General features: G+C 33.9%; 1 pseudogene; it reads left to right on the top strand.

The window, feature by feature from the left end:
- The first annotated feature begins 4,986 nt into the window (after positions 1–4,986).
- LOC120142340 lies at positions 4,987–15,491 on the top strand (annotated as a pseudogene).
- Positions 15,492–15,601: the final 110 nt, after the last annotated feature.

The following is a 15,601-nucleotide window of genomic DNA, read 5'->3' as shown; positions in this document are numbered from 1 at the left end:
ACGATTTTAATAACGGAGGATTTGATTAGCATATACTAATAGTTTGAGATGAAATTGAAATGTTTAAAAAATTGTTGGGATGAGATTGGAACATTCAAAAGTTTGAGGACTAATTTAGAATGAGAGTCACAATTTAGGAATATAATTGAAATATTTAAAAATTTAACGATTAATTTAGAATGAATATCATAGTTTAAGGATGTACGATGCAGCTAACTCAATTTTTAATTGATCGCTTAACAATTATAGTCTAACCATTATTTTGTTCCTATTTATATTTCTCCTCCTGAAGTTTTATCCTGACTTCGTCCTTATATATATTATATGTTTTTTCATGTATCTATGAGATGTGAATCAATATTTTTGAGAGGGGAAGGTAAAAGATGGTAGAATTGTTGTTGTGAAAAGACTGTCTCATGAGAGATCCCAACAAGGAGAGGCAGAGTTTGTTTCGATGTGAGGTTGCTCACAAGCTTCCAGCACCAGAACTTGGTTCGCCTTCTCGGATGTTGCTCCGACGGGACTCGACGTTTGCTTGTATATGTATATATGAAGAATGGTAGCTTGGACCACATTGTATATGGTATATATAACTCAACCCAATCCTCCTTTTTCTTCTATAATTCATAAAAATTATGGGTAAACTACACATTTAGTACATAAACTATAACACCCCTAACCCATACCCGACCCGGATACGAGTCCGAGATGTCACATTACCTTTTTAAAACCATATATTTGTACAAAATAATAGAAGATTTAAACTTATATTATAAAATCCCATAGGTTACATCAGTTTAATACAAAAACTTACAAAATGTAATCAGAGCATATAATATACAAATCTCTTAGTACATGCCAACTACAATTAATATAATAACATACATAAAATTCAAAACTCTTTTCTGATCTGAATTTCGTAAAGGAGAGGCTGACATGTCTTGTTCCATTTAGCTTCTATTCTTGCTTCCCGGAACCTACATGTGAAACACTCACACGCTAAGTCGATGACTTAGTTTTGCATAAATAAATTTAAAGATAACCTCTCATTACTAACTCCTACTATGCACACTTCATGTAATCATATTAAACTATAACATAAATTATGCATCAAAACATAAATACATACACATACATATAATCTTATTATCCTTATTATTATTCTTATCATTATTAGTATGATTATCATTCATATTTTTAATCATATTCTCTTGTACCTAAAATCTTAACCAATCAATACACACACCATCATATAATTTCTGTAATACATTTCACATCACAACACATATACACTACATATGATGTAGTTATTATTATTTCTTTATTAGCCCATGTACACATGTGAGAACTAAAGATATGCGAGTACATAGAGGTTGTGCACATATGCTATCACCACAGCTCGTATAATTCCCACTAAGGGCACTTAGAATTTGTCCCGAAGGACCACTTATAACACATATGTCCCGAAGGACCACTCCTTAAGAACCATATACATATTCTAATGGACCAAATAAGTGTACCGAAGTACCACATATATGTTCCAAAGGATTACATATATATCCTGAAGGACCACGTAGAACCCTCGACTCTTGACATGTCAACTATACCTCTAGCTCTCCTGACACATAACATGGGCATTATCTTTATACTTATCACATAGTCACTTATTCATATCACATAAGCTCATAGCTTCTTGTCATATCATTCACATTCTCTGACTTATCTCTTGTGATCATGTAATCACTACACTTATTTTCATACAACTTATTGTCACATAAATCACAAGTCACATATTACATATAGACACCTAGATGACTTTCACATGGCTTATATCAACTTTCCAAGTCCTTTCATATTACTTGTCACATTACTTAATAACATATATCATATATGTATATAATAACTTATATCATATCATATACCTTATACTTCATTCCTTTGTATTCACTTAGATCACATAACCTATATCATATTTATAAACATATATCACTTAATAGTATTTTTACATAAATCACATAGCACATACAAGAACATATCAACTCATATAATCAACCATACATACACTTTATGCACTATAACTATAAATAAGATCACTCACCTTAGCTTCACTAGTCCAAGTTATGCACTTATCTCCTTCTTGCTCAATTTCATCTCGTTGACTCATCAGATACTTGCTTCCGATTAACATCTACACAATTATACAACTTCTATAAATATTGAAGTTTGAATTGTTATAACCCATCAATAAAACGTAAGCTGAAAGAAACACATAACTTATCATTTTATACTTAATAGTATCAGTACTCCCCATATAGTACCGATACTACTCTTCTATGGTATTGATACCCCTCCTCGGTACCGATACCCTATTTACATTCAATGTTTACACCTTGATAATGGTATCGATACTAAATACTTAATACCATTCTTTAGGTATCGATATTTCTTTAAAGATTTCATCCAATTCTATCATATGGTATCGATATTGTTCCTTCAGTATCGATACCCCAAGCTCAATTCCTACTTATTTTGCTTTGAAGTATCGGTACTGGATGAACTGTATCGATACCCCATGCCCAGAATTCATATTTTAACTCGAAACTTCACTCATACCTACCTATACCTTCCATTATTAACTCATTTCATACTACTAAACTTAACTATACTTCCTAAAACCATTTTATATCCATATCAAACATCATTATCTTCAATATCCCAATTAAATTATTGAAACCAATAATCTCACTACATTTTCAACATGTTCTAATTTCATTTCTAACACCTTAAACTTCTTTTTCTAACCGATGTCAAGTCAAATTTAATCTCAAAACTCATTTACTAACTTCTTTCCACAATTTCACTTAATAACCCCTTATATTATTTTTCCATAACTTCCTTATCTTTTAGTTTTACACTACTATAGCCTTTCTTTAAGCTTTCTTAACACTCCAAGAATCAAACCAGCTTAAAAATTCAAAGAACAAATAACTTGAAAGCAACTCACCTTAAAATGGCTTACGGGAAGAGGAAGAACAAGAAGTTCCAGACTTCTCTTTCTTTTTACCTAAACTCCACGTGGTTAATTCCTTATAAAGGGAAAAAATAAAAATCTTTCCTATGAAAAGACCAATTTACCCCTCACTCCATCAAATATTTACTAAAAAATCTTTCACAAAATATTCCCAATTAAGTCCCTGAACTTTTAAAATTTTCAAAATCATGCCTCAAAGTTTCAAAACTTTCATTTTAGTCACTAGCCCTGATTTTGGGATGTTACATAAACTATCAGTTTTGGCCCGTTTTAGTACTTAATTTGTCATTTTTAACACTATATCTAATGTTTAGTTTTCATTTCTTTTTAGTACCCGCTATTAAAAACATAAAGCATTTTTTACCTAAACTATCAGTTTTGTTCTGTTTTAGTACCTAAACTTTAATTGTTTTTCAAAACTTAATGCTGAATTTTGAGCAGCTACTAAAATGAAACAAAAACTAAAGTTTTTAACGGTGGGATACTAAAATGAAATAAAAACTAAACTTCAAATATGATTTTGAAAAATTAAAAGTTTAGGTACTAAAATGGACTAAAACTGATAGTTTAGATAATAAACGTGTAATTTACCCTAAAATTATACCCAAAAAAGAAGGGTAAAAAATACTAGAGGTCACTAAATAATGCCCAGATGATCATTTTGATCAATGAACTTTCAAAAATTGAAAAATGATTATTAAATTTATTGAATTGTTACAAAATGGTTATAGTGACATTATAATAAGTATAAATGTTTGATAAATTTAATGATCATTTTGAACATTTCAATAAAAATTAATTATAATTTTGTATAGTTTAATAAAATTTAATAACTATTTTGTAATAGTTTGATAGATTCAATGATTATTTTATAATTTTCAAAAATTTAATGACTGAAATGATCATTTGAGCATAGTTAGAGTACCATCTAGTGAAGTTTACCTAAAAATAAAAAGAAGACATAGGTCAATGATGTATTTTATGTGTCCTCTTGCTAGCTAGGTGAAGGATAATTATATGAACTTGATTTGTTAGTTGAGTCTTAGTTCGATTGATATGATTGTTATTAGGGTAAATTATACATTTAGTACCTAAACTATCAGTTTTGGTCCATTTTAGTACCTAAACATTCAATTCTTTCAAAACTTACCGTTAAATTTTGAACGAGGTACTAAAATAAAACAAAAACTAAAGTTTTTAATGGTAGGGTAATAAAATGAAACAAAAACTAAACTTTATGTATGATTTTGAAAGAATGAAAGTTTAAGTACTAAAATAGACCAAAATTGATAGTTTAGGTACTAAACGAGTTAAGTTTTTAATGGTGGGTACTAAAATGGGAAAAAAACTAAATGTTAGGTATGATTTTGAAGAAAATGAAAGTTTAGATACAAAAACAGACTAAAAATAATAGTTTAGATACTAAATGGGTAGTTTACCCTTGTTATTTTAACATTTATGAAAGATTTGAGCTTGCATTATCTTTCAATTTTAGGAATGGAGTTTGGGGGGATTTGAGTTGTTAATACTTGATAGGCATTGTATAACCAAATGCTGCAGGTGAGTTCTTGATGAATTACTAAAAGCAAGAGGGAATACAAAGGAGGAAGGTAAAGGTAGGGCCTTAGCCCTCATTGGATAAAATGGTTAAATGATGTTTCTGGTCCCTCATGGAAACAAAACTTTTAGTTTTGGTCTATGATAATTTATATTTTTATATCATTCCCCCTATGAAAGAAGCAAAAAGATCATGATTTTGCTGAGTTAGAACTACTTTGGGATGTATTGTGTTTTAAATTGATGCAGGAACAAATGAGATTTTATTGATTTGGGAAACAAGGTTTCGGATAATCTTGGGTGTAGCACGAGGACTTCGATACCTATACGAGGATTCACTTGCGAGGATCATTCATAGGGATATAAAAGCAAGCAACATCCTTCTTGATGGCAAATTTCAACCAAAGATTGGTGATTTTGGGTGGCTAGGTTCTTATGATGATGGATTTTCTTCTCAGAGATCCCATACTAAGGCAGTGCCTCAAAACTTTTAATTGTTCAGGTACAGATAATTGACGCCAATAATAATGTTTCCTACAAAGGCAACATGTAACATCAAGAATTAGTTTACACTCAGTGTGAAGTAATTAGGGTTGAAAAAATTCATGTTACTCTTCTGTGAACTAGTTGAAGACCATGTGGAAACTCACGAGAATAGTAAGTGTTTTTCTATATATTGTATATAAAATATAGAATTTATTTAAAGACTTAGAGTACAAGAGTTTAACTACTACTAGTAGTTATTAATTATACAAACCTTATCTTCTGTTATCAAGAGATAATATTTTATCTCTATCACTAATTTTAAATAAACTCTAATATTTACAATAATAACAACTCATACTCCCCTTCAAGCTGGAGAATATATATTGTATAAACTCAGCTTGGATAGAAAATTCTCAAAAACTTGATTGGATAGAACTAATGATTACATCTGCTAGTTGTTCTTCTATAGGGACATAAGTCAAGTTTACTATCTCACCATTCATTTTTTTTTGCAAAAGTTTCTATCAATCTCCACGTGCTTAGTATGATCATGATGAATATGATATTTCGCAATTTGAATAGTCGATTTTTTGTCACTGAAGAGTTCTAAGTTTCCTTCATGCTCTATGTCCAACTCCTATAGTAGCCGTAACAACCACATGACTTCATAGATTCCCAATGATAAGGCTCTATACTTTTCCTCGACACTGCTCCTAGAAACTGCATTTTGTTTCTTACTTATCAAAGTAACTAAGTTTCCCCATACGAATAAGCATTTTCTCTGCTTTATAATCAGACCTCTGTTTGATAGAGCAACCTCCATAACTAGGAAAATACCTCAATTTCCCTAGGTCCTTTGTTTCAAATACTCTGTTCAATAACCTCTTCAAATGATTTATTCCATCTTCATCATCTTATGTCACTATAATATTAGTTCATAGACAATGAGAATAACTTTTTCCTTGTTATAATTAATTCTAACAAACAAAGTATGGTCCGCTTGACACTGTTTGTACCCATTCTCTATAAGGACCTTGGTAAACCTGTCAAACCATGCCTTAGAAGACTGTTTTAAACCATACCAGAATTTTTTAAGTTGACAAACCTTATGACCTCCTAGTTCAGACTTTATTCCAGGTGACATCTTTATGTAGACTTCTTCTTGTAATTTTTGATTAAAAAAAGCTTTCTTTATGTCAAGTTGGCAGAGACTCTAATTTATGTTCATCGCAAGACTCAAGAGCACTCGAACAATATTCAGTTTTGCCACCGGTGCAAAAGTCTCCTTGTAGTCAATATAATAGGTTTGCGTAAAACCCTTAGCTATAAATTTGGCTTTGTGTCTCTCTATGCTACCATCAGAATTATACTTAATAGCAAAGACCCACTTAATACCAACTAATTTCTTTCTATGAGGTAAATTAGTAACAGTCCAAGTGCCATTTTTTCTCAATTGCTAGAATTTACTCTTCAACATCCCTCTTCCACTTAGGGTCTTTCAAAGCAACTTCAATGGTTGTCAGAATTTTCTCTTTATTAATACATGTTGTAAAAGCTCTAAATGACGGCATTAATTTACAATAAGCAACATATTTTTGAATGAGATATTTAGTGCATTGTGTAATTCCCTTTCTTTTTGCGATAGGTAAATCTTCCATATTTGATAAACTAAGAGAATTTTCTTTACCACCATAATTTTCTAAGGAAATTGGACTTAAATCTTCCATATTCGACAAACCAAGAGAAGTTTCCTTGTAACATTCTCAATACCGGGTTAATGACTAAATTAAAAAACTTCAGAATTTGTTGGCCAAAATAGATAAATTGAATAGTTCAGGGACTTATATCGTAAATTTTGTATATGATTAAATATCAAAGAAAGAAGAATGAAATAGCAAAATGGTCATTTGATATCAAAATAATAAATTTGAGAGGGGTTATATTATCACCACGTGGGAAATGAAAGATTAAAAGAAAGCTTTCCAGAAAGAAAACTTTCACGATAACTCTTCTCCACTCTTCTTCTTCTGTCGTTAGACATATAACAAAGGTGAGTTTTCTTGTGAGTTGATTATTTTTTGAATTTAAGGTTGGTTTATGATCCTTAGGTGATACTTAAGCTTAAGGAAAACTTAAGTTATAGCAAAACCATAAGATGTAGGAGTTAGGAAAGATTAAAGATAAGGAGTTTTTAAATGAAGTCGTAGGAAAGAGTTGATAAGTGGATTTTGAAACTAAATTTGACTTGTCAAAGGTTGAATTAAGAGATATAAAGTGATAGAATTGAAATTAGAACATGTTGAGAATTTGGTTTGATTATTGATTTCCATATGGAAGATGAGATTTTGAGGTTAAGAATGTGTTGAATGAATAGAAATTGGTTTAAGTATGTGTATTTGAGTTAAGAGAATGAAAAGGATTAAGTCATGAAGTGTTTTTTTTGGGTTTAAAAGTGAAATCTAGGCTTTGGGTATCAGTACTGCTTCATCCAGTACCGATACTTCAAGAGTAAAATAGGGATTTTTGGTATAGGGGTATCGATGCTGGTTGAACAATATCAATACCATAAGTCTGAAATTGACAAGGGCATTCATGGGGTATCGATACCTGGAAGGTAGTATCGATACCAAGGGTACCGATACCGTAAAAATAGTATCGATACCATTTTTGAAACAAAAACATCGAATGTAAAATGGGTATCGATACCCGATATAGTATTGATACCACAGCTAGGGAAGTATCGATACCCTATGGGGGTACCGATATTACTTTAAATGGGGAAAAATTTAATCTTTCTTTTAGCTTAAGAAATTAAGGATTGAATTATAGTAATTGGAATGTATGATTGTGTAGATATCGAGCACAAGCAAGTTCTGGAATATCCACCGAGTTAGGATTTGATCCATAGAAAGGAAGTCATAGAAGTAATTGATATCAAGTGAGGCTAAGGTGAGTGCATACTATAGGTTTAGTTCGATGGAAATAAGACTTGTGATAAGTCTATTTCCTATATTAGTTTTCATGATCTAATAGTTATGAACATGCATATGTTATAATCATTATAAACACATGCATGAGTTATACATGTTTATATGATTCGATAAATGTTATTTGATTCATGTGAATATACACTTGAATAACATATGTTATATGATATGCGATTAATAGTTACACGTATATGTGATATGTGACAGAAGAGAAGAAGAAATACGTGACCATAAAAGAAATGATATGAATACATGAATATATGTAGCATAATGATAGTGCCCATGTTATATAATATGAGAGTTATAGGTATAGTTGGCATGCCAAGAGTCGAGGGTTACCTATGTCCTTCGGGACATATGGACAGGTACCTATGTTCTTCGAGAATATGGATAGGTCCTTCGGGACATAGATGACGTCCTTTGGGACATAGATTTCATATGCCACTCCGTGGATTTTTATACGAGCTATGGTGACAGCATATATGTGCACAACCTCAAAGTACTCGTATACCTTGAGTTCTCAGTAATGTACATGGGCTTATAAAAGATATAAAGAGTATGTACATGATTGTATATTAACATGTTATTATTGTTTACACAGATTCATATATGACATTATTGATTTATGATATGATAAGCATAATTGTATTGGATAGTTAGATTGCATGTTCATATCTATAGAAAATTCATTATTATATGTTTATGCCTCACTAAGTCTATGACTTAGCGTGTAAGTGTTTTACACGTAGGTACAAGAAAACAAGAGGACCAGTCTTAGGAATCAGCAGAGCAGCATATCTCCACTTGAAGATCATATCAAAAGTACTTTGCACAGTATGTTTTGTTTATGTAATAGATGTGAATAGAGTTGTAAAGTACATATGCTCTGATCAATTTTGTAATGTTTTGAATTTAATTATGTAAAATACAAATTTTATGTTAATGAAAGTTTAAATTTCTTATAGTTTTTATAAATGTACATGTTTTGAAAAGTCAATGTGACACCTCGGATTCGTATCCGAGTCGGGTACGGGTTAGGGGTGTTACATTCCTTACCTCTATCATCTTCCAAGGCAGTTGGATTCAAATCCAATTCTCGGCAAGTGTTAGACTGTAAAATAACCTTAGGACTGATCTTTTTGTTTCTAGTATAAACTCTAAACTGTTTAGGAATATGTTTAGAAGATGCAGTGGGCAAATCATCTGAAGGAATAGAAGAAGAAAAAAGAATAGATATACCTGGCGAGGCTGAAATTCTGTCCAAGTCTCCCCCGAATTAGAGCCTCAGAAAAGTAATGATCATGTTAAAAAAACATAATATCCATGGAAATAAAAAATTTCTTAATAGGATGATAGTAACACTTGTAGCTCTTTCGAAGTGAAGAATAACCCATAAAAACACACTTTAAAGCCTTAGGATCCAATTTAGACTTAGGAGGATCCAATTTTTTTAACAAAAACAGTACAACCAAAGATCCGAAGAGGTAAAATAGAAGAAAGCAGTTTGAAAGAAGGAAAACTCTCCAAGAAAACATCTCTAGGTGTTCGAAACTTAAGAACCTTACTAGGCATACGATTGATCATAAAAGTGGCAGTTAATAAGACCTCTCCCTACAAATATTTTGGCATATTCCCAAAAAATAACAAGGATCGAGTTACCTCCAATAAATGTCTATTTTTCCGCTCTGCAATTCCACTCTGTTCTGGTGTATCCATACAAAAGCTAATCTTAACAATGCATTTTTTCTTAAAGAACTCTCCCTCATTATCAGACTAAAATATTTTATTATGACTCTAAAATTGAGTTTCAACCATGGTATAAAACCATTCAAAAATAGACATAGTTTCAGATTTATCCTTCACTAGGTAAGTCTATGTTGTTATGCTATGATCATCAATGAAGGAAACAAACCATCTACACCCATTAATATTCTTCACTCTAGAGTGCCCTCAAATGTCACTGTAGATTAAAGCAAATGGGTGTGGCGTTTTATAAGAAGATGGGATATAAGAGGATTATTTTGTTTGCTTAACAAGTGGACAAACATGACATTTAAATAACTGCAGTTTTTTTATTAATAAACAGATGAGGAAGAAGTTTAGCAAGATAAGAAAAATTAGGTGACCAAGCCTGAAATGTCATAACATTATTTGATCATGTTGGTCTAAAGGAGAAACATAACTAGAAAGAGCTGAAGAAAGCAAAAAAAGGAGTGCTATAAAGAAGATAGAACCCATTGTCCAGTCTAGTATTGCCAATCATCTTCCTTGAATCTAGTGCTTGCAAAATACAATCAGTATTGGTAAACCGTGAGCAATAATGTAAATCCTTAGAGAGTTTACTCACATATAGCAAATTACAAACAAGATTGGGTACGAAAAGGACATCCTTAAGCATAATATCCTTATTAAGAATAACGAAACCATAACCTTTAATAGGAGATAACGACCCATCGACAGTTTTAATAGACTACTTAGAGTATGATAGTACAAATGTAGAAAAAAATGTTTTGTTACCAGTCATATGGTTAGAGGCCCCGGAGTCAATAATCCATGATGGATCATATTGATTTGCTAAAGGGGCAGTAGTAAATAAACCATGTTATGTACCTTCTACTTCTGTTAGAACCACATTGGTCTTACGAGTCTCCCATGCTACTAAACATCTTTTGGAGGATAACAATATGTTATCGTGAGAAAACATCATTGCTCATAGGGTTGACGATCTTGGAGTGGGATTCGCGAGGTGTCCGATGGGAAAAAGGCTTCTATTCACCAGGCTTACCATGAAGTTTCCAGCACTGGTCCTTCAAATGTCCAACTTTCTAGCAAAAATCACAAATAGGTCGGCCCTTCTTAGTCGGAGATAGTCGGAGATGAAGAAGACTGAGTAACCAAGATAGAATTCTCAGTGATAGGAACCAAAGGCAGCATGAAGGATCTCCTACTCACTTCTCTCCTGACTTTCGCAAAGACTTCCTGAAGAGAAAGAACAGGTTTAGTTCTAAGGATTCGTGCTTTCAAAGCATCCCAGTTAACCTTCAAGCCATTAAATTGAAAAACCCTTCTCTGTGCTTGTATCTGTTTATACAAGGCCGCATCCTTGGGAGTTTCCCAATTATGAACCGCGTACAGATCAAGCTGCTGCCACAGACCAGAAAAAGTATGAAAAAATTCAGTAACACAAAAGCATCCTGCTTTAAATTCGGTGCCTTACTCTCAATATCGAACAACTCAGATGTGTTGTCTGTACTGGAATATGTTTCCCGAACAGCTTTCCATATATCTGTAGCGGTTTAGAGAAGAAAATCAGTACCAATGTCATGAGACATGGTGTTAACCAACCAAGACATCTCCCGGCCATTCTCACGTACCCACTTATAAAAAAATAGGTCTGTTGAAGAAGGTTTCAGAATCTCCCCGGAGATATAGTCAAGTTTCCCCCGTCCAGTAAAGAAAATCTTGACTGATTAAGACCACAGAAGGTAGTTGTGGCCGACAAAACGATGGCAGATTACTGTTGCGCTAGAGAACTCTGGGAAATCATCGACAGTTTGAAGGGAATCTGCCGATTAGTAAGCATCAGAAGATTCAGAAGGGAAAACCATCGATCCTGATGGAGAGATCGATCTATAGACTGATACCATGTGGAAACTCACGAGAATAGTGAGTGTTTTTCTATATCTTGTTGATAAAATACATAATCTATTTAAAGATTTAGAGTACAAGAGTTTAACGACTACTAGGAGTTATTTAAATAAATAAACCTCATCTTCTGTTATCAAGAGATAAGATTTTATCTCTATCACTAATTTTAAATAAACTCTAATATTTACAATAGTAACAACTCACAGACCAAGTAGCATACTCCTTTTTTAGGATTGAAACTCACATCTAGGAAGTTCATAGACACATTAGGTTTGGCTAGTTTGCTTCACAAAATTGCTAAAACTTTATGAGATTTTCCTCCATAAATTCATATGATTGATGTGCTTCTGCTCAATGCTCTTAATCGTTTACTTATTTGAGAACTTCAAAACCAAGATAACAAATTACCTAAACTGCTTTAAGAAAACGCCTATAAGTAGAAGGTTTGCTTAAGCTTGAAAGTTGAAATAGTGTTTGTGTTGCCTAATATCCATTGTATTTTTATGAATATTTTAATTTGACCATAAGATGACAAAGATAACATATAACATAATTGTTGATTAAAGTGATAATATGCAGTTGGGAAACTTTTCAACCAGTTGGTAATCTTCTCACTCAGCCACTGACTGCATGGAACCAAACCGTTGAGTACCGTGCTCTTGCTTATCAGCATTATATTGTCATCTGTACATTGCGCCCCCAGTTTAGATACCTTGGCGATGTTGCAATTGCTTATGCCACTGGAGCAGTTTGGCAAAGGAGACAATTGTTTGTGGCTACACCAACTACAATCGAGTAAGATATAGTTACTTTCAGAATCTTTCCTTCTTTAAGCAATATAATGAAATCGATGCCCATTAAAGCATTTATGTCACTTAAGGCATCAAAAGCTATTCAGAAGGCTCCATTTCATTCAGAAGGCTCCATTTCTTGCTGTCTGATGCCCGTAATCCTTGTATTCCCCGGTTTCTGGAATGCTGGACAGGCAGAGTAGTAGTTCTGCAGTGCATATCTAATATGCTGCATTTTCAGATGTGTTTTTGTGGATGCTGGAGTTGCACCTATTGACATAGAAACAAGAAAGAGAAAAGAAGAGATGAAACTAAAAGAGGCACAAGCAAGAGCAGTCGCGGCTCATGGAGATTTGGCTCTAATCTCTGTAGACGGTCCCCAAACTGCTAAAGATGAAAAAATAATGTTGAGACTACCCATGTTACAGGTCAGAATTCTTATATAACTTGTTTATAAATTTTCTTTTGGATGTCATTAGTGTAGGGTGTGCTTTGTGCACTTCCTGTCAATGTTGTTGAGGCATATGCCGAGGCACTACGGCACAACATAAACAAGCAAAGTGGCTTTTCCCCTTCAAACAAGGCAACTTTAATCAGGCAATGCGCCTAGGTGAATTCTTTCAAGGCAAAAGGTGCGGAGAAGTAAGCTTGAATTAAATTGTCCTTTGGTTTCTTTATTTCTTCTATTAAAAAATTATTTATAGCTATTATTTTTTGCAAAAGAAAATCTCTATCGAAGTAAATACAAAATTAAATACTGTTATTGACGTGCAACTTTTAGATGAAAATGGAAGTGAAGAACATAATGCACTCTAATAGCTTGCACTCAGTTGGCTTCTTTTTGCTGTAATTACTTCTCTTATGGGACCAAGATAGTGGATGATTCAGTGTGGTATGCATTATCATATACAATTTGATTAAGGTTCTCTATCTTGTATCAACATGTTTACTTGTCAGGTGGTTCGATTAGCTTCTTTTCAGCATGCTCCTTCTGTGCCATCTTTCTTGTCGTCTCCAAAACAACTTAACGTTTTGGGGGATGTCATAGAAGAAAAAAAGGTTAATGAGATAGCTGTTGGTGGTGGAGGGGTCACAGTAGCAGTTACTCGTTTTCCAACTGAGCAAAAGCGACCAGTCGGACCATTAATTGTGGTTGGTGTCAGAGATGGAGTTCTTTGGCTCATTGATAGGTAGCATGTTTTGCTACTGTGAGATATGCAATGTCTTGCTAAATAATTAATCGCTCTACTATTTCTTTATAGGTACATGACTGTGCATGCCTTGTCCCTAAGTCATCCAGGCATTCGTTGTCGGTGCCTCGCTGCTTATGGAGATGCCGTTAGCACAGTGAAATGGTATACATAATAAAAAAAAAGAATTCTTTTCTATTCAAATCATAAATTTTGTGCAATCTCATTATTTTCCTTTGCAGGGCAATTCGGCTTGCCAGGGAACATCATGATGATTTAGCTCAATTTTTGCTAGGAATGGGCTACGCCACTAAAGCACTTCATTTACCTGGCATATCTAAGAGGTTTGCCTTACCAGTTTTGTGCTCGGTTTCTTTTATGGTTATGGTGCTATTTTTTCACAATATTTACAATGCTAAGATTTCTCGCTCTCTTACACATACACACATGCCTTTTCATTCTTGATTGCTTTCATATTCGCTACCTTTTGCGTGTGGCTGGCTATCTATAAATTAACCTGCAACAGTCCCGATGTCTGATCAAGAAAGTAGGGAGGGAAGTCGATGCTCGAACAACTATAACTGTTCTAGTTTACATGGATGAATCACTCTTGATAAGTATAATACACTGTTGTCCGTTTTTGTGTTGATTACAGTACAGCAAGTACCATATGTTATTCTTACATTGCAGTTTGAGTGTTTGACCGTCCTTTTCTTCAATTTCATTGGTATTCCATGTTTACAGGTTGGAGTTTGATTTAGCCATGAAGAGTAATGATTTGAAAAGAGCTCTTCAGTGTCTTCTTAAAATGAGCAACAACAGGGACATAGGACAGGATAATCCAGGGCTTGATATGAAAGATATCCTTAATTTGACTGCTAAGAAGGAAAACTTGGTTGAGTCTGTTCAAGGAACTGTAAAATTCGCCAAGGAGTTTATGGACCTTATCGATGCAGCCAATGCTACAGCTCAGGTTGACATTGCTCTTGAAGCTCTTAAAAGGTTAGCCAGTGCAGGTTCAGTGAAAGGAGCTTTACCGAGCCATGATTTAAGAGGACTCGCTCTTCGCCTTGCAAATCATGGAGAGTTGACATGCCTTAATGTATGTTGGTGCTATTTTATTGAGAATATTCATTTTACCATATTATTCTGGTGTGATAAAATTATCATATTTGTGCTTGACATTCTTGATTTGATTATCAACTGGTAAAAGAAATTCTGTGATTGCAGGGTTTAGCAAATAACTTGATATCCCTTGGATTGGGTCGGGAAGAGGCATTTGCAGCTGCATTGATGGGAGACAATGGTCATATGGAGAAGGCATGGCAGGATATCGGGATGCTTGCAGAGGCCGTTTTGCATGCACATGTATGACTTGGTTCATATTGACAGTTTGTTGTTCGTCGAAAGAATATTTTCTTGCATTCAAACTGGTTTAAAATTTGTTACAGGCTCGTGGGCGATCAACGTTAAAGAACTTGGTTGAGTCTTGGAACAAAGTGTTACAAAAGGAGGTTGATCGCATTCCAACGGCAACTACAGATGCTACTGCTGTATTTCTGGCCTCTCTTGAAGACCCGAAACTTTCGAGTTTGTCAGAAGCACGAAGAAACCACCTATTGAAATCTTTCCTCCAGGGATGTCGATACTCTCTCCTTCATTGTTATTAAGAAAAGTCTTGCTTCTGACAACACAGACTTCCCAGTCCAACACAGACTTCCCAGTCCAACAAACCATTGGCGATAGAAGGACCACAACCTGGTGGACCGATTGGAGCAACAATAGGCGCAGTACCTCCTAGTACATCAACTGCACCACTAGGCACACCAATAGAACCACCAGTTCTTGGTGCACCGGCTGCTACACCTGGCACACCATTTCTGGTGCACCGGTTGCTACACCAGAAACACC

The sequence above is a fragment of the Hibiscus syriacus genome, unplaced genomic scaffold (assembly GCF_006381635.1).
Source record: "Hibiscus syriacus cultivar Baekdansim isolate YM2019G1 unplaced genomic scaffold, ASM638163v2 tig00110828_pilon, whole genome shotgun sequence".
Taxonomy (NCBI): domain Eukaryota; kingdom Viridiplantae; phylum Streptophyta; class Magnoliopsida; order Malvales; family Malvaceae; genus Hibiscus; species Hibiscus syriacus.
This window is presented reverse-complemented; position numbering and strand designations above follow the sequence as displayed.